A 25,248-nucleotide genomic window follows, 5' to 3' on the forward strand; every position below is an offset into this window, starting at 1 on the left:
TGAAGCTCCTGAGACACTGAATCTAGGACAGCAGATTGATATAAAAATTAAATCATAAATTAGCTTATAAAACAGTTACATCCACAAGTAAACACACACACACCCCAAAATTAGTTTGGTGAATACTAAAAAATTATTTCCTGATGCAGAACCCCAAAGTTACAAATCGTGAAAGCTACCTCTTTCTTGCCTATGTTCTCCACTTCCATTCACCGTCTCCCTGAGTCAATCATTATTTCCAGTTCTTAGTACACTTTTAAAGATATGTAAGATAATGGTAAATGTGAATTCACTTCCAAGGAGCATGAGGTGGGTGCATTTTTGTGCACCTGCTTTTGTTGCCATAAGGAGCCCCTCACAACAAACAATTGTCCAACCCCAAATACCAACAGACCAAAGTTGTAAAAACTTGAATTGAGGGCATTTTTGTTTGTTTGAACAATTTATTGGGGCTCATACAATTCTTATCACAGTTCATACATATACATACATCAATTGTATAAAGCACATCTGTACAGTCTTTGCCTCAATCATTTTTTTCTCCTCTTTTCTTTTTTTACATTAGGGACTCATACAACTCTTACCACAATCCATACATATACATACATCAATTGTATAAAGCACATCCATACATTCCCTGCCCCAATCATTCTCAAAGCATTTGCTATCCACTTAAGCCCCTTGCATCAGGTCCTCTTTTTTTTTTCCCCTCCCTCCCCGCTCCCCCCTCCCTCATGATCCCTTGATAATTTATAGATTGTTATTTTGTAATATCTTGCCCTATCCGGAGTCTCCCTTCCCCCTTCTCTGCTGTCCCTCTCCCAGGGAAGAGGTCACATGTGGATCCTTGTAATCAGTTCCCCCTTTCCAACCCACTCACCCTCCACTCTCCCAGCATCAGAATTGAGGGCATTTTAATGTTGGATTGTGACCTGGCCAAATGTGGCCAAAATGGCTCTGACCTTGGCCTCAGGGAATAACTTCTGGCTGGTGCATTGAACATGTGGAGCCTGGCCTTGAGGTGGTAGCAGCCTCAATTTATTAGTATGTTTTCTTTCATAGGTTCCTACTTGTATAGAAACTCCAAGTTTGGGTCCATGTAGTTGGGTTTTTGTTGCTGCTGTTTTCCTTTGTTTTGAAGTATGGCTATATAAATAGTAATGTTTCAAAATATCTTTCATTATCTATGATTTTTGTTTTAGGATATAGGTATTTCAACGTGTGACCTTTAAACCCATTCCATAAAATTAAACCCTAGTAACACACACAATTCAGAGAAAACCGAATAACCCATAATTCCACCAACCAGGAACCTTGCAGGTGAGAGCTGTTTTTTATATAGCAGAGAAAATAAGAAACTGTAAGAATGACTAGATAAATATACATACTATTGATAAATGGTTTTTTATATTTATATTGTCCAAAATTATCTGGAGAAAATGTAGCTGCAATAAAATTGAAGACGTTAAATATTATTTTCTCTCACTTTTATTTTTTATTTATTAAAAAATCATTTTATTGGGGCTCATACAAACTCTTATCACAATCCATACATACATCAATTGTGTAAAGCACACTTATACATTGGTTTCCCTCATCATTCTCAAAATTTGCCTTCTGCTTGGCTTCCTGGAATCAGCTCATTTTCCTTTTTTCCCTCCCCCTCTCTCTCCACTCCCCACTCCCTCATGAACCTGGAATATCTCTCTCCAGGCTAGAGTTGCACCTTGGTCCTTGGCTCCACAGGAGAAAGAATTCAGGCCTAAGCCTGGCTCGTGATCCAAGTGAGTTTAATGAGAGTTTAATGAGAGAAAAAGTTCCAGGTTTTACGCGGCACCCATAGGATTCCTCTGACCATGACCATGCCACCTGGCAGAGAGTGCTGGGCGTCACGCAAAGATCTCTCTCCCAAGTTCTCCTCCAAAAAAGACCTCTCCCTCTGGGTTCCTGCCTTTTCAGGTGAACAACCTCAGGTCGACCCCATTGGCTGAATTGCAATCATTTGGCCCAGGTGGGCCGATCCAGGTGTAACGCCCACCCATGCCCTCCACAGGAAAGCCTAGGCCATTGAGCATGTGCAGTGCGCCGCCCTTTGTTCTCCTTCTTGGCTCTCCTGGGCATGGGTCAATGGACATCCCATCCCTGCCTAACAAACCTTTAATAATTCATCAATCATTATTTGAAGTTAAAATTTATAGAAATTCTAGTGACTGATGAAAATAAGTTGCAAAGACCACTAGAAAAATTGGAGACATTTTTAAAGCTTTGTTGAAATGTGGTATTGACTTTCTTTGACCCAGTTTGATGGTATGACCACAAGAACTTCCTCCCCCCTGCTGCGCTCCCACTTCCTACCCAGCCTCCTTTCCCCTCACCTGGACCGCTGCTGGGGAGCAGACCTTTCCACTGCACTGCACCTTGGCTCCTGGTGGATTCCAGCTAAGACACCGGCTCTAGGACAGTGAAGCTTGGTAAACTTACTGTAACTTGACCTTCCTAAATCCAACTACAGGAAATGACTGAAGCTAAGGGACACCGACCCTTTCCATCCCGGAGCCCCCTGTGCTCTGTGAAGGTCATTCAGCCAGTTTGTTCTGTGCAAAGCCCCCCTCCGGGCTGCAACAGGTTACACACTGTCAAAGATCAAGACACCTTCCTGTAATCATAAACCCTCTTCTTTATCAGTTACACCCAGTAACAGATTTTAAATCACCTTCTGGGTCTATTAGTGCTTCGCTTTTACTTTCTCTTTAGCATTACTAAAGGAGTCACCCATTTCCATAGTCAAGAACATAATCGCGTCTGCCACAAACCTGACAAGCCTCTGAAGTTGCTGAGTTCACTCCTAGCATCATAACACAAAACAGCCATAGTTCTGACTTTGTAGACCGACGGAAAACGAAAACCACTCAGACTGCGTTCTCTCCCTCTCGCTCCACCAAAGGCGGAGGAGAACGATCATCAATGGCAAACGGCAGCTGCGTGCAAGCAGCCCCGGAAGCCGGCTTCACGCTCAGGAGAGAACGCTGCGCCTCCTCCTCGTGGGTTTCGGTGCTCTACACGATCAGAGGAACTTCTCTAGTCGCTCACTATAGAAATGATCCCTGAAAGTATAGTCTTAGCCTGCACCCCGCAGCCCCTGCTGCGTCCGCCGATGACGTGCACATTTCAACGACGGCGAGAAAGCACGCTTAGCTGCAACTTGAATGTCATATGTTTATGGAATTAAGATCTGCAATACACTCTCTTAAGATCTAATTCAACAAGATATTTTCAGCATTTTACGTGGAAATGTGCAAAACTTCAGAATAATTTTAACCGGCCACATGAAATTAGCATACTGTTGAAGGACAGCCAATCACAGGCCACGTGACAATTAGCATACTATGGAAAGATAGCCAATCACAATCCACCTTTGGAAAGGCGGTTAGCTGGGTCCCATTACCGTGTCTTGCAGACAATTGAGAGCTGCACTTTCTGCTTGATTTTCAAAACGACATGATTTTCTGGGTGGTTGAGATCTCGGGTTCAAAGCGAGAACTACGTTTGTTTCATTCTCTTGGAACTTTTTGTTTTGTTTCTAAATTATTTATGGTGAAGTGAGTGAAGAGAGGAAAATGGTTTTCCATCGACCAGTTCCCACACATTTTATTTCTGGGTCTGAGAATCTAAATTCTGAGTATCCCATTGTCAGAAGGCTGGGGACGTCCATCAAAATCCATTAGCAGAGTCCCCACGTGGCTGAAACACCCGTTTAATCCCCTTTTGCCTTTGCCTTGCCCTCAGGCAGAGCGCATGGGAGAGTGGATTACCTCCACCCTGTAAAAGGTCCTGGGCGGGGAAGCCTGCCTTAGGTGCTTGCCTGGGTGTGTCCCTCTGTCCAACCCACTCACCCTCTACTCTCCCAGTATCGCAGCTCACAGCCCTGGTCCTGAAGGTATCATCCACCCTGGATTCCTGTGCCTCCCGCTCCTATCTGCGCCAGTGTACAACCTCTGCTCTATCCAGACTTGCAAGGTAGAATTCGGATCATGATAGTTGTGGGGGAGGAAGGATTTAGGATCTGGGGGAAAGCTGTAGTCTTCATCGGTGCTACATCACACCCTGACTGACTCATCTCGTCCCCTAGACCACTCTGCGAGGGGATCTCCAGTGCCAACAAATGGGCTTTGGGTCTCCACTCTATACTTCTCCCTTCATTCACTATGGTAAGATTAAAAAAAAAAAAACATTTTATTAGGGGCTCATACAACTCTTATCACAATCCACACATATACATACATCAATTGTATAAAGCACATCTGTACATTCTTTACCCTAATCATTTTCTTTTTTTTTTCTTTTCCTTTTTTACATTTTATTAGGGGCTCATACAACTCTTATCGCAATCCATACATATACATACATCAATTGTATAAAGCACATCCGTACATTCTTTGCCCTCAACACTCTCAAAGCATTTGCTTTCCACTTAAGCCCTCTGCATCAGGTAGATTTTTTTTTTTTGATGATGCCTTGTACCTGATCCCTTCGGCACCTCGTGATCCCACAGGCTGGTGTGCTTCTTCCATGTGGGCTTTGTTGCTTCTGAGCTAGATGGCCGCTTGTTTATCTTCAAGCCTTTAAGACTCCAGACACTATCTCTTTTGATAGCCAGGCACCATCAGCTTTCTTCACCACATTTACTTGTTCACCCACTTTGACTTCAGCAGTTGTGTCGGGAGGGTGAGCATCGTAGAGTGCCAATTTAATAAAAGAAAGTATTCATGCATTGAGGGAGTGCTTGAGTAGAGGCCCAAGGTCCTTCCACCACCTTAATGCTTAACCTATAAATATAGACACATCGATCTATTTCCCCATCCTCCTATATATATTTGCATGTACATGTCTTTGTCTAGACCTCCATGAATGCCCTTTGACTCCTAGCTCTTTCCTCCATCTCCCTCGACTTTCCTCCTGCCCCACTATCATGCTCCATCCCCACCTGGGTTATAGCTATACCTCTTCTTTATGTAACCTTACCCTTGATCATTCCCTACCAGGCCTGCCACTCCCCTCTCACCACCAATTTGGATCCCATGTTGTTCCCTTGTCCCTGTGTTTGTTACCACCACTTCCTTACCCCCACCTCCCCCCACCCCAACCCACCTGTCTTTTAAGAGCATACTGGCTATACTTCTTTCTTTTTTTTGAAAATTTTCAACCCTTATTTATTTTAAAAATCATTTTATTGGGGGCTCGTACAATTCTTATCACAATCCATACATCCATCCATTGTGTTAAGCAAGTATGTACATTTGTTGCCATCATCATTCTCAAAACATTTGCCTTCCACTTGAGCCCTTAATGTCGGCTGCTCATTTCCCCCTCCCTCCCCACTCCCCCTCCCTCATGAACCCTCCATAATTCATAAGGCTATACTTCTCTCAAGGGAGATATGTTGTTGTTCTCACAGGCATGGGGTGCTCAGTGTTACTCACACACACCTTAATTTCTTTCTTTTTTAATACTTGTACTGGGGCTCTTACATCTCTATCACAATCCATACATTCATCCAGAGTGTCAAGCACATTTGCACATATGCTGCCATCATCATTTTCAAAGCATTCTCTCCCCACTTGAGCCCCTAATATCAGCTCCCCATCCCTCCCAAGCTCTTGGTAAGCTATAGATTTTTTTGGATACGTTATAGATTATTATTTTCATATCTTACATCATCCTCTGTCACCCCTCACCCACTTTTCCATTGTTCATCTCCCCGGGAGGGGGTTATATGTCAATCCTTGTGATATATTCCCCCTTTCTCCTCCCACCCTCCCCTAATCCTTCTGGAATCTCTACTCTCACTGTTGGCCCTGAGAGGTTTATCTGTCCTGGATTCCCTGTGTTTCAGGCTCTTATCTGTAGCAGTGTGCATGTTCTGGTCTAATCCGATTTGTAAGGTAGAATTGAGGTCATGATAGTGGTGGGGGGAAGGAAGCACCAAAGAGCTAGAGGAAAGTTGTGTTTCATCCATGTTATACTGCAACCTGACTGGCTCATCTCTTCCCTGTGACCCCTCTGTGAGGGGACGTCCAATTGTTTACAGATGGGCATTGGGTCTCCACTCTGTCTCCGCGCCCCCCACCCTCAATTGACATTGGGTATGATTGTGTTCTGGTTCTTAGATGCCTGATACCTGATTCCATTGATACCTCATGATCACACAGGCTGGTGTGCTTCTTCCATGTGGGCTCTGTTGCTTCTCAGGTAGATGGCCGCTTGTTTATCTTCAAGCCTTTAAGACCCCAGATGCTATATCTTTTGATCATCATCAGCAGCAGCTTTCTTCACATTTGCTTATGCACCCATTTTGTTTTCAGCAATTGTGTCAGGAAGGTGAGCATCACAGAAGGCCAGACTATTATAAAAAAATGTTCCTGTGTTGAGGGAGTACTTGAGTTCTGCAACCTTGATTCTTAACATAAAGATATGAGTACATAGTTCTATTCATCTCTCTCTCCCTGTCTGTCTGTCTGTCTATCTATCTATCTATCTATCTATCTATCTATCTATCTATCTATCTATCTATCTATTCTATCTATACACACGCCTGTATCTAGACCTCTATAAATGTCCTTTGATTCTGGGTTCTTTCCTCTATTTCCTTTTATTTTCCTCTTTTTGTCTTTAACCAAAAAACCCACAGTGTTTATTACACAAGCACAGTGTGATTATTGCAGAAACGTTGAGAAACACACATTAGCAAAAATAAGAGAGGGGTTGAAAAGTCACATGTAATCCCAATCCCCACAGTCACCTCGATCTTGCACATTTCCCTCTGGGCTTCCTCTCATGCACACAGGCACTTTCACACACATTGCTTTGTAACAACGAAGGTATCAATCCCACGGAGTGTTTGGTCACTTCCTCATTACTGAAGCAACTGTGAGGACATTACCTTGGACTTTAAAAAGCCAACAACGGTATGTCACATGTTGTCGTGGGGTTCCCACGGATCAAGACCAAACGTAGCCTGCTCCAGCTCCATCCTTACAAACGTTGCTGTTCGGGGGGCCCATTGTTCTGGCCCCTGTAGCAGTCCATCTCCTTGAGGGTCCTGCTCTTTTTCGCTGACCCTCTGCTTTAGCAAGCTTGCCGTCCTTCTCCAGGCCCGGGTCTCCCCTGACAACAGGCCCAAAGTGCCCACCGTCCTCACGTCTAAGGAGCATTCTGACTGTCCTTCTTACCAGACAGATCTGTTTGTCCTTCTGGCAGTCCACGGCACTTCCAGTGTTCTTCCCCAACATCCTCATTTGAACACATCAGTTCTCCTACAGTCTTCCTTCTTCATTGTCCAACTCTCACGTGCGTAAGAGCCCGTGGGACGTGCCATTCCTTGGGTGAGCTGCACGTCGTCCCCAGAGTGATGTCCTTCTTCTTCAACGTAATTACAGCGGGCTTGGGTTTTGGTTGTATGTTCTGGAGCTACGTCCATGGGGTCCTGTATTCACTGAGACCACCAACTGCTGCTCAGGACAAAGATGAGGCTTGTACTCCTGCCAGGATTGAGTCCCAGAAGCCCATCCTCGAAGTTCTACCCTTTCCTTACAGACTCCCTGGGAGTCAGGATTAACTCAGGGGAGGAGGTGTTCTGTTTTCCTGCTTACACTTCACAGTCACTTCATTCTCTGCTATTTCTGATGGTAACCCTGTGAGCTGTTTGTACACATTCATAGAATTATCAACAAAGTCTGAAAGGATACCTAATAATGTCATACGATTCTTTCCTTCTAGGGAGGAGGGAAGAAATTGGATGAGAAAGAGGAGTTCAAATTTAGCTACAATACTTTATTTCTTTTATCTAAAAAATGTTAACATTTCTTAATCCAAGATGGTCAGGATTTCTCATATTACTTTTGTACTTTCTTTATTTTCCAAATTTTACCATTATTAATGAAGCTCATGAGACACTGAATCTAGGACAGCAGATTGATATAAAAATTAAATCATAAATTAGCTTATAAAACAGTTACATCCACAAGTAAACACACACACACCCCAAAATTAGTTTGGTGAATACTGAAAAATTATTTCCTGATGCAGAACTCCAAAGTTACAAATCGTGAAAGCTACCTCTTTCTTGCCTATGTTCTTCACTTCCATTCACCGTCTCCCTGAGTCAATCATTATTTCCAATTCTTAGTACACTTTTAAAGACATGTAAGATAATGGTAAATGTGAATTCACTTCCAAGGAGCATGAGGTGGGTGCATTTTGTGCACCTGCTTTTGTTGCCATAAGGAGCCCCTCACAACAAACAATAGTCAAACCCCAAATACCAACAGACCAAAGTTGAGGGTGTTTTAATGTTGGATTGTGACCTGGCCAAATGTGGGCAAAATGGCTCTGACCTTGGCCTCAGGGAATAACTTCTGGCTGGTGCATTGAACATGTGGAGCCTGGCCTTGAGGTGGTAGCAGCCTCAATTTATCACTATGTTTTCTTTCATAGGTTCCTACTTGTATAGAAACTCCAAGTTTGGGTCCATGTAGTTGGGTTTTTGTTGTTGCTGTTTTCCTTTGTTTTGAAGTATGGCTATATAAATAGTAATGTTTCAAAATATCTTTCATTATCTATGATTTTTGTTTTAGGATATAGGTATTTCAACGTGTGACCTTTAAACCCATTCCATAAAATTAAACCCTAGTAACACACACAAATCAGAGAAAACCGAATAACCCATAGTTCCACCAACCAGGAACCTTGCAGGTGTCAGCTGTTTGTAATATAGCAGAGAAAATAAGAAAATGTAAGAATGACTAGATAAATATACATACTATTAATAAATGGCTTTTTATATTTATAATGTCAAAATTATCTGGAGAAAATGTTGCTGCAATAAAATTGAAGACGTTAAATGATTTTCCCTCACTTTTATATTTTATTTATTTAAAAAATCATTTTATTGGGGCTTATACAAACTCATCACAATCCATACATACATCAATTGTGTAAAGCACACATACATTGGTTGCCCTCATCATTCTCAAAATTTGCCTTCTGCTTGGGTTCCTGGAATCAGCTCATTTTCCTTTTTTCACTCCCCCTCTCTCTCCACTCTCCCCTCCCTCATGAACCTGGAATATCTCTCTCCAGGCTAGAGTTGCACCTCGGTCCTTCCTTGACTCCACAGGAGAAAGAATTCAGGCCTAAGCCTGGCTTGTGATCCAAGTGAGTTTAATGAGAGTTAAAAGAAGTTTCAGATTTGATGTGACACCTGTAGGATTCCTCCCGACCATAACCATGCTGCCTGGCAGCTTGGCATCACCCAAAGATCTCTCTCCCAAGTTCTCATAAAAAAGACCTCTCTCCCTCTGGGTTCCTGCCTTTTCAAGGATTCCATGGGGAGCCGAGGTGAACTACCCCAGGTCGACTCTATTGGCTGAATAGCAATCACTTGGCCCAGTTGGGCCAATCCAGGTGTAACGCCCACCCATGCCCACTGCAGGAAAGCCTAGGCTTTTTAGCAAGTGCTGTGCGGCGCCCTTTGTTCTCGTTCCTGGCTATCCTGGCCATGGGTCAATGGACATAATTCATCAATCATTATTTGAAGTTAAAATGTATACACATTTTAGTTACTGATGAAAATAAGTTTGGAGACATTTTTAAAGCTTTGTTGAAGTGTGTGATTGACTCTCTCTTTGCCCCAGTTTGATATGACCACAGGAACTTCACCCCCATCTCTGCTCCCACTTCCTACCCAGCCTCCGTTCCCCTCACCTGGACCGCTGCTGGGGAGCAGGCCTTTCCACTGCACCATGGCTCCTGGGGGTGGTTCCCAGTCAAGGCACCGGCTCTAGGACCTTGAAGCTTGGTGAGTTTACTGTAACTTGACCTTCCTAAATCCAACTACAGGAAATGACTAAAGCTAAGGGACACCCAAGGGACACCCACCCTTTCCATCCTTGGAGCCCCCTGTGCTCTGTGAAGGTCACTCAGCCAGCTTGTTCTGTTTACAGACCCGCTCCAATTTGCCTTTATACATCGGAACCACAACAGGCTGCACACTGTCGAAGTTCGTGACGCTTTGTTGAAGTAATAAATCCCTCAACATATCAGTTACAACCAGGAGAGCATTTTAAATTAAATACTAGTTTTATTAGCACTTTATAGTCTTACTTTCATTTTCGCTTCCATAAACGTCCGAACTTTTCTTATGTTCAAAATCATAGACATGGGAGCTTCCATCTGGCAAGATAACCTAAAAGTGGAAACTTTCTAAACCTCAGCATATTCAAAGGTCTAATCTTACAAAACAAAGATAATCGAAAACCACTCAGACTGCGTTCTCTCCCTCTCGCTCCACCAAAGGCGGAGGAGAACGATCATCAATGGCAAACGGCAGCTGCGTGCAAGCAGCCCCGGAAGCCGGCTTCACGCTCAGGAGAGAACGCTGCGCCTCCTCCTCGTGGGTTTCGGTGCTCTACACGATCAGAGGAACTTCTCTAGTCGCTCACTATAGAAATGATCCCTGAAAGTATAGTCTTAGCCTGCACCCCGCAGCCCCTGCTGCGTCCGCCGATGACGTGCACATTTCAACGACGGCGAGAAAGCACGCTTAGCTGTAACTTGAATGTCATATGTTCATGGAATTAAGATCTGCAGTACATTCTCTTAAGATCTAATTCAACAAGATATTTTCAGCATTTTACGTGGAAATGTGCAAAATTTCAGAATAATTTTAACCGGCCAAATGAAAATTAGCATACTGTTGAAGGACAGCCAATCACAGGCCACGTGACAATTAGCATACTATTGAAAGATAGCCAATCACAATCCACCGTTGGAAAGGCGGTTAGCTGGGTCCTATTACCGCGTCTTGCAGACAATTTCTGCTTGATTTTCAAAACGACATCATTTTCTGGGTGGTTGAGATCTAGGGTTCAAAGCGAGAACTGCTTTTGACTTCATGCTCTTGGAACTTTCTGTTTTGTTTCTAAATTATTTATGGTGAAGTGAGTGAAGAGAGGAAAATGGTTTTCCATCCACCAGTTCCCACACATTTTATTTCCTGGGTCTGAGAGTCTACATTCTGAGTATCCCATTTTCGGGAGGCTGGGGACGTCCATCAAAATCCATTAGCAGAGTCCCCACGTGGCTGAAACACCCGTTTATCCCCTGTAGCCTTTGCCTTGCCCTCAGGCAGAGCGCATGGGAGAGTGGATCACCTCCACCCTGTAAAACAGGTCCCGGGAGGGGCACCTGCCTTAGGTGCTTGCCTGGTGTGTCCTTCAGAATGAGGCCAGGACTGGGTGGAACACCCTTAGGCTTGCCCCTTCAGAGCTCCCGCTGGGTCAGGGACAGAACTGGGGCTTCTTCCCTGACCAGAGGACCCCTGAGAACAACTTCTGAACAAAGGACCCCTTGGGAACTGGCTCGCTAAACACCTTAAGCTTGAACCAGACCCCGGTGAACATCAGACACAAGATTGTACCTGGAATAAACCCGAAAGCATGCGGACCCCGAGCCGGAGCGGAAATAAAACGGAGAGCCCAACAGCGAACTGGATAAGGCGTTAGAACGTTGCCTGACCCTCTGCGGGGCAGCGATGATCCTTTGAAAGTGCCTTTGAGAAACTGGAACCCTCCGGAGACAGTGTCCCTTCTCAGCTTGAAACGAAGGGATGGGCCTTCCCTTCTGAGCGAAGTGTATCTTATCTGGACATCTCGCCCCTCTAGAAGGACCCGATGCCTTTCTTTTGAAGCGATGCTGTGCCTCTATGACACTGTAGATAGCCCTGTGCTGAAGCTGTGGCGATTTTGAGTTTTGTTGCGTGGATTTCTCCCACTCTATGCAGAGCCTCCAATGCAGTGGTTCCAGGACAGTCGTTGATGGTAGCCTGCACACCTGGTTCTTCCGGCCTCGGGATCCTGGAGACTGAAGTTTACCTGGTCCATTTGTGGGGGGTTCAGATAAAGGACAGCCCCTATAACGTCTTGAAATTTAGTAGAGTCTTTTTATTTGGTTATGACCGGACTGTGAGACTCTAAAAGTCACTCTTTGATTGCAGTCCCGCGTGGACATCGCAGTAAGTTTATAAAGCCAAAACTCAATTTATCATGGATCCTGGACGTTCCTATAGAGCTAGCATGTACGACAAAAGCAGAAAGACAATTAAAGTCGTTATTCTTTAGAGTGAGCGAGCGTTGCAGGGCACAGAAGAATAGTAATATCCTGGTCACAACACCAAAAGGAGCAGCATTGTTCATTGCAATGTTCTGATCGCTAGAACAGAAGAGGACCTCCTACAATCAACCACTAGTGGGATTGTCTGAGATGGGAGGGGAGGGAGGCAGGTCATTCAGCCGACAAGATGGCGTTACAGCGGCTACTGCTGGCCTGGCCCACAGCCTCCTGCTGGACTCGCTGTTTCCACGAATCTTCTTTCCCCGGACGGGGACAGACCGATAGTTGCACCTTAAGAGACTGCTCACGCGCTTTCAGACGCCAGCTGCTGCTCACCAAAGCAGGGATCGGCTTTGTGGACTGTGCTGTGTCAGTTGGCATTGGGGTGTGTCCCTAAGACTGTGGTCCTGAGCCCTAAGGCTCAGGGGCTCCTTCCCCCAAGGTGCCTGGTTATGGCCCAGAAGTTCCACTCCCACCACCTTAGAACCAAGGTCAAGAGTCACGTGGAAATATGCTCAGCGAGACATGTCTGTGCGGCTCTGCTCCCACTCTTCCTCCCACACCTGCTCAGCCGCATGTCCACCCGTGCCTCGACGGATAGGTCATTGCTGTTGCAGGGGGGTGTGTATGACCACGCTGACCCCTGCCGCCTTCAACCCCTGCCCTCCTCCCAGGGACGCGGTCCTCACCTGCCTGACCCGGGACCTTCTGCCTTGATATAGTTCTCTCTCTCTCTCTCTCTCCACACACACACAGACACTCACTCACACACACACCACACACACTCACACACACACACACACTCACACACACTCACTCACACACACACACACACACACACACACACACACACCACACACACACACACACTCACACTCACACACACACTCACACACACACTCACACTCACTCACTCACAAACACACACACACACACTCACACACACTCTCTCACACACACACACTCACACACACACACTCACACACACACACACACTCACACACACTCACACACACACGCTCACACACTCACACACGCTCACACACACTCACACACACACTCACACACTCACACACACTCACACACTCACACACACTCACACACACTCACACACACTCACACACTCACACACACTCACACACACACTCACACACACACTCACTCACACACACACACACTCACACACAAACTCACACCACACACACACTCACACACACTCACACACACACTCACACACACACACGCTCACACACACACTCTCACACACACTCACACACACACTCACACACTCACACACACACACACTCACACACACACACACCCCCCTCTAAATGCCCTTTGATTCTTGGTTCTATCCTCTATTTCCGTTTACTTTCCTCTTGTCCCACCATCATGTTCAGCCTTCATTCGGGTTGAGTAATTCATCGCTGCTACTCTGCCCTTGATTAAGCCCCACTAGGCATCCTACGCCCTTCTCTCCATTGAGTTTACTTCACGTCGTGTTGTCTGGTCCCTGCGTTGGTTCCCTCCGACCATGCTTTCTCCTGCCTCCCTTTCCCTCGTATCCCCCAGGAACCATTGGTCCCGTCTTTTCATCTCCAAATTATTTATCCCACCTATCTTATCTAGAAAGACATGCAGATACATTAGTAAGTCAAAGAAAGCAACAAAGGAAGTCAAGACCAACAAACAACAACAAAAAGAAAGCAACCGACAAAGTTCAAGGTCCGTTTGTTGGCCTTGGTCTTTCTAGTAGAGTATGAGGTGAGGCCACACTCCAAAGGCTGTTTTTGGCATTCCCGGGAATATCATCACTCTCCTGCCCTTGCTGCCCTGTTGCATGCCCTTAGCGTTTCACCGCAGCATGATGAGGTCAGCTTGTGCACAATTCCCACACCGTGTCGCCTGTGTTGTGCCCCGCAGCGCTATGGTTCACTGAGGGACCCTGTGTCTCATGGTGGTGCCGCCCTATGGTCCTCTCTGTGCATTGTCTGCTCTGAGCAGGAACATCGTCCTCAGGGCTTGGTGGGCCAGGATGCCCTCCCCTCACTCCCCATCCCTTTCCGTTTCTCCCTTGTGCTCTAATCAGACGCACCCCTCTCCCCAAGATGTAGCCCCAGCGGTGTCCTCTGAAGTGCATTCTTCTGAGGTAGGGGGTGGGGATGGGGGTCCACATAGTGGGATTGGGCCGGCCCTGCAGACCTCTCTATTGGTTCCCTGGTACATGCAGGTGTGTTGTATTCACGTGTTGGCGCATCGGGTTCAAGCCTGATCGGCTCTCTCTCCTGTGGAGATATAAACAATACCCACCACTCAGTTGGGTTAGTGCCCTGCTCCCCACTACCCATGTCCTTTTTTACCCCTCTTTCCCCTTCCTCTTTAGTTTGCTGCCATGTGTATCCCTGGATTGGGTTTGGCCCCTTCCATAGATTCTGGACCTCACCCCAGGGTGGATGTATGTAGTAGCTTTTCCCCTATGCCTCTTTTTTGTAAGCTTACCTCAGTGGACTCACATTGTACTTTTTATTTTGTGCTTGGCTTATGTCACTTAGAATGATATCCTCCAGTTCTTCCCATGCGACAATGTGCTTCATGCATTCATCGCTGCTTTTTAGGGATGCGTAGTACTCCATTGCATGTACGGACCACAGCTTTTTTATCCATTTGTCTGTTGATGGAAATTTGGGTTGTTTCCAACTCCTTGCAATTCATACCATAATTTAAATGCATTGATTATTTTCTTACATCTTCTTTAATCATTATCCAGCGCACCTGTGGACTATAGGTGGCCACTGAAAATACCAGGTGCACTTGAGTTCTCAAAGAGATATATTTTCTTTTCCTTTGTACAAATAACTTTCTGGAATGATATTCCTTTTTCTTCTAGAATGTTCAGCAAGCATAAGTTGTTACACTTAATAGTGTCCCACAAAATTCTTATACTTATTAGGATTTTATAAATAAAGGAGCGTTCTTGTAATTTGGTCTCAGAAGATTTGTCTTCAAGCTAATTGTCTCAGGCCTCCATTGCTTTAATTGTACTGCTTTGGTCAGTCAGACATTTATTTTAACTATGTTAGGGTTTGTCTTCTGGATTTATTTTTTGAGTTGCTAAATTATTCCTAGATTTTATCAGTTTTGTTAACTTTTTTTCTCTTTCTGTAGCTTTCTTGAAATTTTCCTGCATCTGTTTAAAGCAACTGAATATTATTCTTATGAACTTCATCAGAAGTGTTAATGCCCCTTTTGCAAGTGGAAAATCTCCAGGGATTGTTACTGTCTCTCTCTGTTGTTGAGGTGGAAATGGACTGGACAGAATGCCCTTTGCACGAGTGACAGTGAGGGAAGCTTCCAGTGTTGTTGCTCTTGCATGTTCAGACTGTTCAGAGAAAGGATTGATACAAACTAACGATGGTTCCTATTCCCCTTCAAAGTCCAGTCTCAGGTTGGTTTCTGTAGTTTCCAGGAGGTGCAGGCCAATGACAAAAATAGTGAATATGAATTCAGATTCATCAACTGACTGTCACGCACATTACATGGAATACACAAAGCAACAACAACATAACCGACTCACTGCCTCCCAGGAGATTTCAGCTCATAGAACAACCCTATTTCCTTATCTTTGCTGGTGAGGAGAGTACAGTGTTCTTCAACCGCAGCACAAAGAAGGGATGCAGGCAAACCTCCATCCCTGCCCTGGCCGCTGAGGGAAACCACTGTCTGTGGGGATGGTGCCCACTCCTGTCTCGCTCTGTGTGAGCAAACTTCCGTTGCATCCAATGCCTGCGTGTAAGCTGTGCTTTTGCAGGTGACCTCAGACACTGGTTTAACAGAAATACGCTGTTGGGATGACCTTACCCTCCAAAGAAGGGAAAATACAACTGGAAGGAATAATAAGGTTAGTTTTAGAAATCTACCTTTTAAATTGAAACACAACCAGTAAACAGTTATATATGAAATGAAAACCATTAACATTGTTAATCAAGATTCTATAAATATTTATCAATTATGACACAGAAAAATACGGCATAATAAGGATAAAAACACCCAATAGGAAATTCTATGGAGACCCAGATAATGGAAAAAATAGAGTAATTCCTGATAATAATATTAAAAATGATAAAACAAAACACAGATGATGCAGAAAACAAACTAGTGGAAATAACAACCACAATAAGATACAAATTTAGAAATAAAAAATTTGATAGGCATAACCCAGAAAAACCAAATGAATTCTGAATCATGGAAACACTCTAGGACAGAGTATAACTGGTCCTAAGAGATTGAGACACTGGAAATCTTTTTTTTATTGAAAAATTGGCAAATTTATGATGAAATATATATTAGATAAGATTACATCAATCTTAGATTTCTTTTTTCATGTGCAACACCTCACCAGCTGGACGAAGCCTCTTCTTCCAAGATGGCTCTGTCTTGCGTCTGGCCAGCTGTCCTGGCTTCAACCAGGAATGCATACAGGGCAGAGGGCCAGGACCTTGTTCTAGAACCTGGATCTCTCCTTTGGATGGAGCTTCCTCCCAACATGGTGCCCGAGTGTCTCCTGAAAATCATGAGATAAAGGGAAAGTTGCGTTTAACTTTATTTTCACTTCTATTTAAATTAAAATTAGGAAACGTGTGCATAAGCAAATGTGGTGAAGAAAGCTGATGGTGCCCAGCTATCAAAAGATATAGCGGCTGGGGTCTTAAAGGCTGAAAGATAAACAAGTGGCCATCTAGCTCAGAAGCAACAAATCCCACATAGAAGAAACACACCAGCCTGTATGACCACGAGCTGTCGTAGGGATCAGGTATCAAGCATCAAGGAACAAAAAATCATATCATTGAAAATGTGGGTGAGTGCAAAGTGGAGACTCAAAGCCCCATGGTAGCCAACCAGACACCCCTTGCTGAGGGGCTGTGGGGAGGCGATGCACCAGGCAGGGGGCAGGGTAGCAATGATGAAACATATAACTTTTCTCTATTTCTTAAATACTTCCTCCTCCCCCACTATCATGATCCCAATTCTACCTTACAAATCTGGCTAGACCAGAGGATGTACACTGGTACAGATAGGAACTGGAAACACAGTGAATCCAGGACAGATGACTCCTTCAGGACCAGTGGTAAGAGTGGCGATGCCTGGAGGGTGGAGGGAATGTGGGGTAGAAAGGGGAAACTGATTACAGAAATCTATGTATAGTCTCCTCCCTGGGGGAGGGACAGCAGAGGAGAGGGCGGGGGGGGCGGGAGGGAGATGTCAGGCAGTGTAATATATGACAAAATAATAATAATATATGAATGATGAAGGGTTCATGAGGTGGGGGGAGTGGGGAGGGAGGGGGAAAATGAGCAGCAGATATTAAGGGCTCAAGTAGAAGGCAAATGTTTTGAGAATAATGATGGCAACAAATGAACATGTGTTCTTGACACAATGGATGTATGTATGGATTGTGATAAGAATTGTACCAGCCCCCAATAAAATAATAGCTTCTTTCTCACCAGAGCAGCATGTCTGCATGTGGGCGGACCCATCAGGAGACAGATAGAGGAGGGGTTTCTCAGTTCCTAATACCATCGGAAATGTGTCTTTCTTTTTAAAAAATCATTTTATTAGGGGCATATAAAACTCTTATCACAATCCATACATACATCAACTGTGTAAAGCACATTTGTACATTCATTGCCATCATGATTTCTAAACATTTGCTCTCCACCTAAGCCCCTGGCATCAGCTCCTCATTTTCCCCCTCCCTCCCCCTGCCTCATGAACCCTGGATGATTTATATAATATTATTGTGTCATATCTTGCACTGTCCAACATCTCCCTTCACCCAATTTTCCGTTGTCCGCCCCTCAGGGAGGAGGTTGTATGTAGATCCTTGTAATCGGTTCCCCCTTTCCACCCCACCCTCTCTCCATGCTCTCAGTATAACCACTCTCACCACTGGTCCTGAAGGGATCATCTGCACTGGATTCCCTGTGTTTCCAGTTCCTATCGGTTCCAGTGTGCATCCTCTGGTCTAGCCCGATTTGTAAGGTAGAATTGGGATCATGATTGTGTGTGCGTGTGTGTGTGTGTGTTGGGGGTGGTGGAAGCATTTAGAAACTAGAGGAAAGTTGTCTGTTTCATTTTTGCTACTTTGAACCCTGACTGGCTCCCACTAATCAATCCATTTCTATCCAACTGAATAAATGACCTCTGGCAGTGCAATGGTTTAAAATTGGCTGTTGATCAAAAGGCAGGCACTTCAAACCAATTCAGCAACTCCAAGGGAGAAAGACTTGGAAATCTGCTTCCAAAAATATATAGGGCTGCTATGAGATAGAATAGACTAGGCATCATTCAGTAACAATTTAATATTGTACCTGAGGTCTCAGACAATGGAATCAGACACAAAAATGTTAAAATCCTGATATTATGCGGTTATAACTACATGATCATTATTTACACTTTACATGATTATGTGTATAAAGTAGGAGCCCTGGTTATACAGTGGTTATGATTGGTTTCCTGACCCCAAAGTCAGCAGTTCAATACCAGCCCCTGCTCTGCTGGAGAAAAGCAGCTTTCTACTACCATAAAGAGTTATCACCTAAGAAATCCACGGGGGCACGTCTATCGACACGGCCCTGTAGGCTCTCTATGTATTGCAATTGACCCGATGGCAGTGAATTTGTTTGTTGGTTGTTTTGGGATGTGTATAAAAATATCTAAAAGAATCTGTAAAAAAAAAAAAACTAAACTAAAAATCAATGCACAACGAACTATTGGAATCAGTATGAAATTAATATGGGAATTTAACAAAGTTTCTGGCTACAAGATAAATAAAAATAAAATAAAGCCCATAAATAAAAATAAAATAAATGAAAAAAAAATAAAGCCCATTTGGTATCTAAAAAAAAAGATAAAAAATACTGACATAAATTGTAAATGTGCTTTACGTATGGATTGTGATGAGTTGTATGAGCCCCTAATAAAATGATTTGCAAAAAAAAGAAAAAAATTGTATTTCAATGTTATGACCAAAAAAAAAAAAAGAGAGAGAAAAAAAGAAAAGGAACATTACTGAAGTGATGATAAAGGCTTCCTAAGACTTTTTTTGTCAGCTGAGATCAGATAAATGAGAGCCGGGAGGGCAGCAGCACTTCGCACAGCTCCCTGTTAAAGAAGGATGTGTTCGGGAGCTCAGAGGGAGGGTGGGGTGGAAAGGGGGAACAGATCACAAGGATCTACATATAACCTCCACCCTGGGGGATGGACAGCCGAGAAGTGGGCGAAGGGAGACGTTGGATGGTGTAAGAGATGACAAAATAATAATAACTTATAAATTCTCAAGGGTTCATGAGGAAGGGGGGAGCGGGAAGGAGGGGGAAAATGAGGAGCTGATACCAAGGGCTCCAGTAGAAAGCAAATGTTTTGAGAATGATGATGGCAACATACGTACAAATGTGCTTGACACAATGGATGGATGGATGAGTTGGGATAAGAGTTGTATAAGCCCCCAATAAAATGATTTAAAAAAAGAAGATCACAGCTTACCGTATTCTGTTCTTGAGTCAGATTTGGTACTTTTTTCCATCTCTACTCTAAGAGGCTAACAAGGAATTTATCTTTCTTTCTACAACAGTAACCCCAAAGACCAAAAATGCCAAATAATTAATGTTTGGAGAGGTGAAAGAAATGTGATGTTTCAGTACCAAGAGGCAGGGCCAAGTGCTGTGCTGGGCGCTGGGCATGCGCAGCAGCTTCCAAGAACCAATCAGCTCCACATTCGGTGATGACATCGTGGGAGTCCTTTGCAACCAGCTATTAAGTTAATAAGTGGGACGATTTACACCACAGAAATAGGCATACCAAGGGTTCTCCCTCTTCTTTGGAGAACCCTTGTTGGTCACTTTCCAGCACACCATGGACCGAACCTCAGAATCACACGTTATGTCTTGTCATTCGGAAGCAAAAAATAACTAAAGAATGCCTGTCGATTCTCAAAAAACAAACAAAAACTCTCACTGTCAAAAAATCCATTCTGACTAAAAGCCTGATCTTTGTCCTGTGGAACAGCTGTTAGTTTCGTAATCCACTACGCCTGCAAGGTACCTATGTATTAAATCTAGTAGTTTAAGAAGCCGTGGGTGCAGGGTGGGCTAGCCTTGGGTTGGTCATCACAACGTTAGCAGTCTCTCTATGAGAGAAAAAACGAAGACTTACAGTTTTGGAAACCCAGAGGGGCAGTTCTACTCCGTCCCATAGGCTCTCGATGAGCTGCGTTTGCTGTGGGGTTGGGGTACAGTAGTTTATGAATCGTGCCGCTTCACATCTGTTCTTGCCAAAGTTCAATCGCATACACATTCATGGGAATGGAAGGGGGTGGGGGGCTTGCTTGGAAGGACGTCAACAGGTAGGATGGCATTGCATTGATGGAACCAAGGTAACTGTAGCTGGGCTCTGGAGGCTGCCAGGTTGGGTCACAGCCCCACCATAGCTGCCATGACTTCTGGACACTAACCTGGACTCTGGACCCACTTCTGTCCCTCGGGACTTCCAATTCCGACTAGGCTCCTTGGGGATGCTTGGAAGAACATCTTCATGCCCAGAGGTGGCCTATTGCAAGTGCAAGTTACAAACCCAAATCTCCAGGAGCTAATGGACAGCCAGAAGAACTTATTTGTGGATGACTTTGATGCAGGAATACATACGGACGTGCTTCCTGTATACATTCTGGTGTTTGCACAGCGGCCAGATCACATAACGTTTTCCTTCATAGAACGTATACTGGGCGTTAAGAGATGCATACCTCTAAAGCAGTTTGCAAAACAAAATAGAACCTATATTACTGTTTTAAATTAAAGGGAAAATATTTCTATGATTTAATCAGTGTTAAATGGTAAGATAAATAAGTTAATTATAAAAACTTATTTTTTTTCACTACCCTAGAACGTTTCCCAAGAGTGCAAAATGACCTAGGGCTCGGTAGATGGCGCTCTTGCACTGTCTTTTTTGGTCTGATTTCAGATTGGTTTCTTTTGAGAAACTGTAAGCCCGCATTTCAATGTAGTGCTGAGGGTCACAGTGAGGATCATACACCTATTTCATCAAATTCTTTAAAGTTTTAAAAAGATGTAAATAGAGATACGTGGGAAAACAACCATAGATTGAGTGTTTCTTATTAATAGCGCTTCTCTGAGAACCTGGGCGGGGTGGGGTGGGGGTGGGGGTGGGGTTCTGCTAATATTTTCTCTTCGGATCTTAACAATTTAGATGGGCAGGTAAATCCATTCACAAAGCCTTCGTTATTTATTTTGCACACAGAGCATCAATGTCCAGAAAAGTTGTGTTAAGCCGCAAATTGGGTTCTTATTCCCAGAAAACAGACTTTTGACTCAGAACAAAACCAAAGCATCTCTTGCTTTATAAGAAATATATATTTAAGCACTACTTGTAACAAGCCACTTGTGGCTTCTGTCTCTCACACCCGTCCCATGAGGCCCATTATGGGAGATGGCCCAGAACATAATCTTGCCCAATGTTCTTTTCCTTTGTTACAAATATTCCAGAAACACAAAACCGGATAGATAATAAGGCAGCAGTAGCATTCCTGGCTGGTGCACACAGTTAAGCGTTTCATGATTTGCTGAAAGGTTCCCAACTGAGACACATTCCCAGGTACCAAGGCCTGGCAATCTGCTTTCGAAAGTCACAGTCCTGAAATCCCTATGGATCAGTTCTGCTCCATCCACATGGAGTCACAGTGGGCCAGAAGAGATTGGATCCCAGTTGGCAACAATAGCAATAATACAACAGCCACAAACACACTAACCACATAGTCTGAGAAATAAACTATGACACGGACACTGGAACACACGCTTCTCATTTTCACGCACGGCCCCTTCCCCGTAGTATGTGCTGTTGTTATGGTTGTAAAGTGCCATCGATTTGGTTCTGACCCATAGTGACCTTGTGCACAACACTGCCTGGTCCTGCTCCATCCTCACAATTGTATTTAGAGATCACATCTTTTCTTTTAAAAAGAAATAATTTCATTGGGGGCTCTTACAGCTCTTACAACATTCCAAACATCAATTGTATCAAGCACATTTGTACATATGTTGCCATCATAATTTTCTAAACATTTACTTTCTGTTTGAGCCTTTGGTCTCAATCAGCTCCTCTTTTTCCCTCCCTCTCCGCTCCTACCCTCGGGACCCTTTGATAAATTAGAAATTGTTGTTTTCATATATTACAACTACCACTGTCTCCCTTCACCCACATTTCTGTTGTTCATTGTCCTAAGAGTGGAATGTTATGCATTGATCACTGCTATCAGTTGCTCCTTCCTTCCCTTCGCCCCCACTTCCCTCTACCCTGCTAGTATCACTACTCCCATTTCTGTTCCTGAGGAGTTTGTCTGACCTGGATTCTGCGTGTTGTGAGCTCTTATCTGTACCATTGTACAGGCTCTGGTCTAGCCAGAATTGAAAGGCAGGACTGGGGTCATGACAGTGGGGGGTGAGGGAGACTCGAAGAGCAGAGGAGTAGTGTGTGTTTAATTGGTGCTATACTGTGCCCTGTTCGACTCATCGCTTCCTCGTGACCCTTCTGTGGGGGGATGTCCTATTGCCTACAGATGGGTTTGGGGTCTCTGCTCTGACCTCCATCATTCTCAAAAATAGGGGTTCTTTTTTGTTTTGTTTTTTTGCCTTCCGATGCCTGTTACCCAATTCTGTGAACACCTCATGATCGGTTGGTGTGCTTCTTCCATGTGGGCTTGTTGCTTCTCTGCTAGATGGCTGCTTGTTTAACTTCAAGCCTTTAAGACACCAGACTCTGTATCTTTTGATACCCAGGAATCACTTGCTTTCTTCATCACATTTGCTTATGCACCCATTTTGTCTCCAGCGATCATGCTGGGATGGTGAGCATCACAGAATGCCAGGTTTTTAGAACAAAGTGTTCACGTGTTGAGGTAGGGCTTGAGCAGAGGCCTGAAGTTCATCCACTACCTCAGTGTTTTGCTATATAAATATATGTACATTGGCCAATACCTCTATTTTTTTCAATACCTCTATTTTTATGAATGAATGTATTTACATATGTATACACTTTTGCTTACACCTCTATCCATAGCTTTGCTTCCTAAATCTTTCCTCTCTTTTCTTTTGCCTTCCTCCTGCCCCACCATCACGCTCATCCTTCTCCTGCCTCTTAGTAATTCCTCTCAGCAAGACTGCTGTTGTTTAGACACCCCCACGATCTCTATGTTATTTCGTATCTTACACTGTCCATTGTTTCCCTTCACCCACATTTCTGTTATTCGTTCCCTTCTGGGGGGCGGGGGCTATGTATCTAATCTTGTAATGGGGTTCCCCCTTCCCCCCCCTTCCTGACCATACCCCTACCTTCATGATATCGCTACTCCCATTACTGTTCCTGAGGAGTTTATTTCTTGCTGAATTCCATGTATTGAGAGCTCTTATCTGCATCAATGTGTTTAATCTTTTGTAAATTAGAACCGGGTCATGGGAGCAGCGGGGAGGATGTATTCAGGAACTAGAGGAATGATGTGTGATTCATGGGTGCTATACTACAGTTTCATTGAATCACCCCTTCCTTATACAGCTTCTCTTCCAATTCTTTGAAGAAGCTTGTTGGTATTTGAATCTGGAATAGCGGTAAACTTATATAGTGCCTTGGGTAAGATTGACATCTTTACTCTATTGAGTCTTCCGATCCACGAGTACGGGATATTCTTCCATTTGTGGAGGTCACTTTTGTTTCCTGTAATGAAGTCCTGTAGTTTTCCTTGTATAAATCTCTTGTGTTTTTTAAATTAAATATATCTAGATATTTTAATTTGTTCTTGACTATTGTGAAGGGAACTGCCTTCTTGAGCTCTTGTTCATCCCCTTGGGAGGGAGTTATAGGTAGATCACTGTGATCTGTTCCCCCTTTCTCCTTCCACCTTCCACATATCCTCCTGGTATGGCTACTCTCAATATTATTCCAGAGGTCCTGGATTCCCTGTGTTTCCAGCTCTTATTTGTACCTGTGTGCATGCTCTTGTCTAGCCAGATTTGAAGGTAGAATTGGGGTCATAATAGTAGGGGGTAAGGGGGGGAAAAAGCATTAAATAACTAAAGGAAAGTTGTATGTTTCATCGGTGCTGTACTGCACCCTTACTGGTTCATCTCCTACCCGTGACCTATTGTAAGGGATGTCCAATTTCCTACAGATTGGCTTTGGGTCTCCATTCCACATCCTCCCTCATTCACAATGATGTGATTTTTCTTGTTCTTTGATGCCTGATACCTGATCCTATTGATACCTCATGATCACATAGGCTGGTGTGCTTCTTCCATGTGGGCTTTGTTGCTTCTTAGCTAGATGGCCGCTTGTTCATCTTCAAGTCTTTAAAATCCCAGATGCTATATCTTTTGATAGCCAGGCACCATCAACTTTCTTTACTACATTTGCTTATGCACCCACTTTGTCTTCAGCAATTGTGTCAGGAAGGTGAACATCATGGAATGGCAGGTTATTAGAACAAAGTATTATTGCTTTGAGGGAGTACTTGAGTAAAGCCTCAATGCAGGACCAGGTTCCCGATGACTTACATTCAAAGTTACATTAAGGAATACAGCCTGGAATAGTAAGCATTAATTTTTTTCTTTTCTTTTTATAACGAGCTTGTGGGGTGACCTAGTATCAAGGCTGGGCTGTCCCCCAGGGAAGGGGGTCCAGATAAGCCGAGTGGTCTGGGGGCTGGGTGAATCTGAATTCTCCCCTGCTTCAGTGTCACTCCTGGCTCTCCTACACAGCTAGGACATGGGTAAATATCCCAGGGGCTTCTCAATTGGTGAAAATTAGTGATTAATTATCCTTCATTACCCATGCTGGCAGGTGCAGAGCTGGTGGGAGGAGAAAAAGGGATTGGTTGATGTAGTCATTCCATTCCTGGTGGGGGAGGGAGGATGCAAAGTCTGAGAATACAATAGCTTGGATATCAGAGTGGGGAACTTTGGTGTGAGGTCTGGTGGTTGGTTTTTGGAGGCTCTCCAAGCACCTCAGATTATGACCACC

At 44.1% G+C, this 25,248-nt stretch overlaps 2 non-coding genes across 2 annotated transcripts; both read right to left on the minus strand.

Annotated features, from left to right (window-relative positions):
- Positions 1-2,904: 2,904 nt before the first annotated feature.
- On the minus strand, positions 2,905-3,120 carry LOC142451997 (small nucleolar RNA U3). Its single transcript, XR_012785071.1, has one exon. It is a non-coding gene; the product is annotated as a small nucleolar RNA U3 (small nucleolar RNA).
- A 7,193-nt stretch (positions 3,121-10,313) lies between these two features.
- On the minus strand, positions 10,314-10,529 carry LOC142451998 (small nucleolar RNA U3). Its single transcript, XR_012785072.1, has one exon. It is a non-coding gene; the product is annotated as a small nucleolar RNA U3 (small nucleolar RNA).
- Between the last annotated feature and the right edge of the window lie 14,719 nt (positions 10,530-25,248).

Source organism: Tenrec ecaudatus, chromosome 6, assembly GCF_050624435.1.
Source record: "Tenrec ecaudatus isolate mTenEca1 chromosome 6, mTenEca1.hap1, whole genome shotgun sequence".
Taxonomy (NCBI): domain Eukaryota; kingdom Metazoa; phylum Chordata; class Mammalia; order Afrosoricida; family Tenrecidae; genus Tenrec; species Tenrec ecaudatus.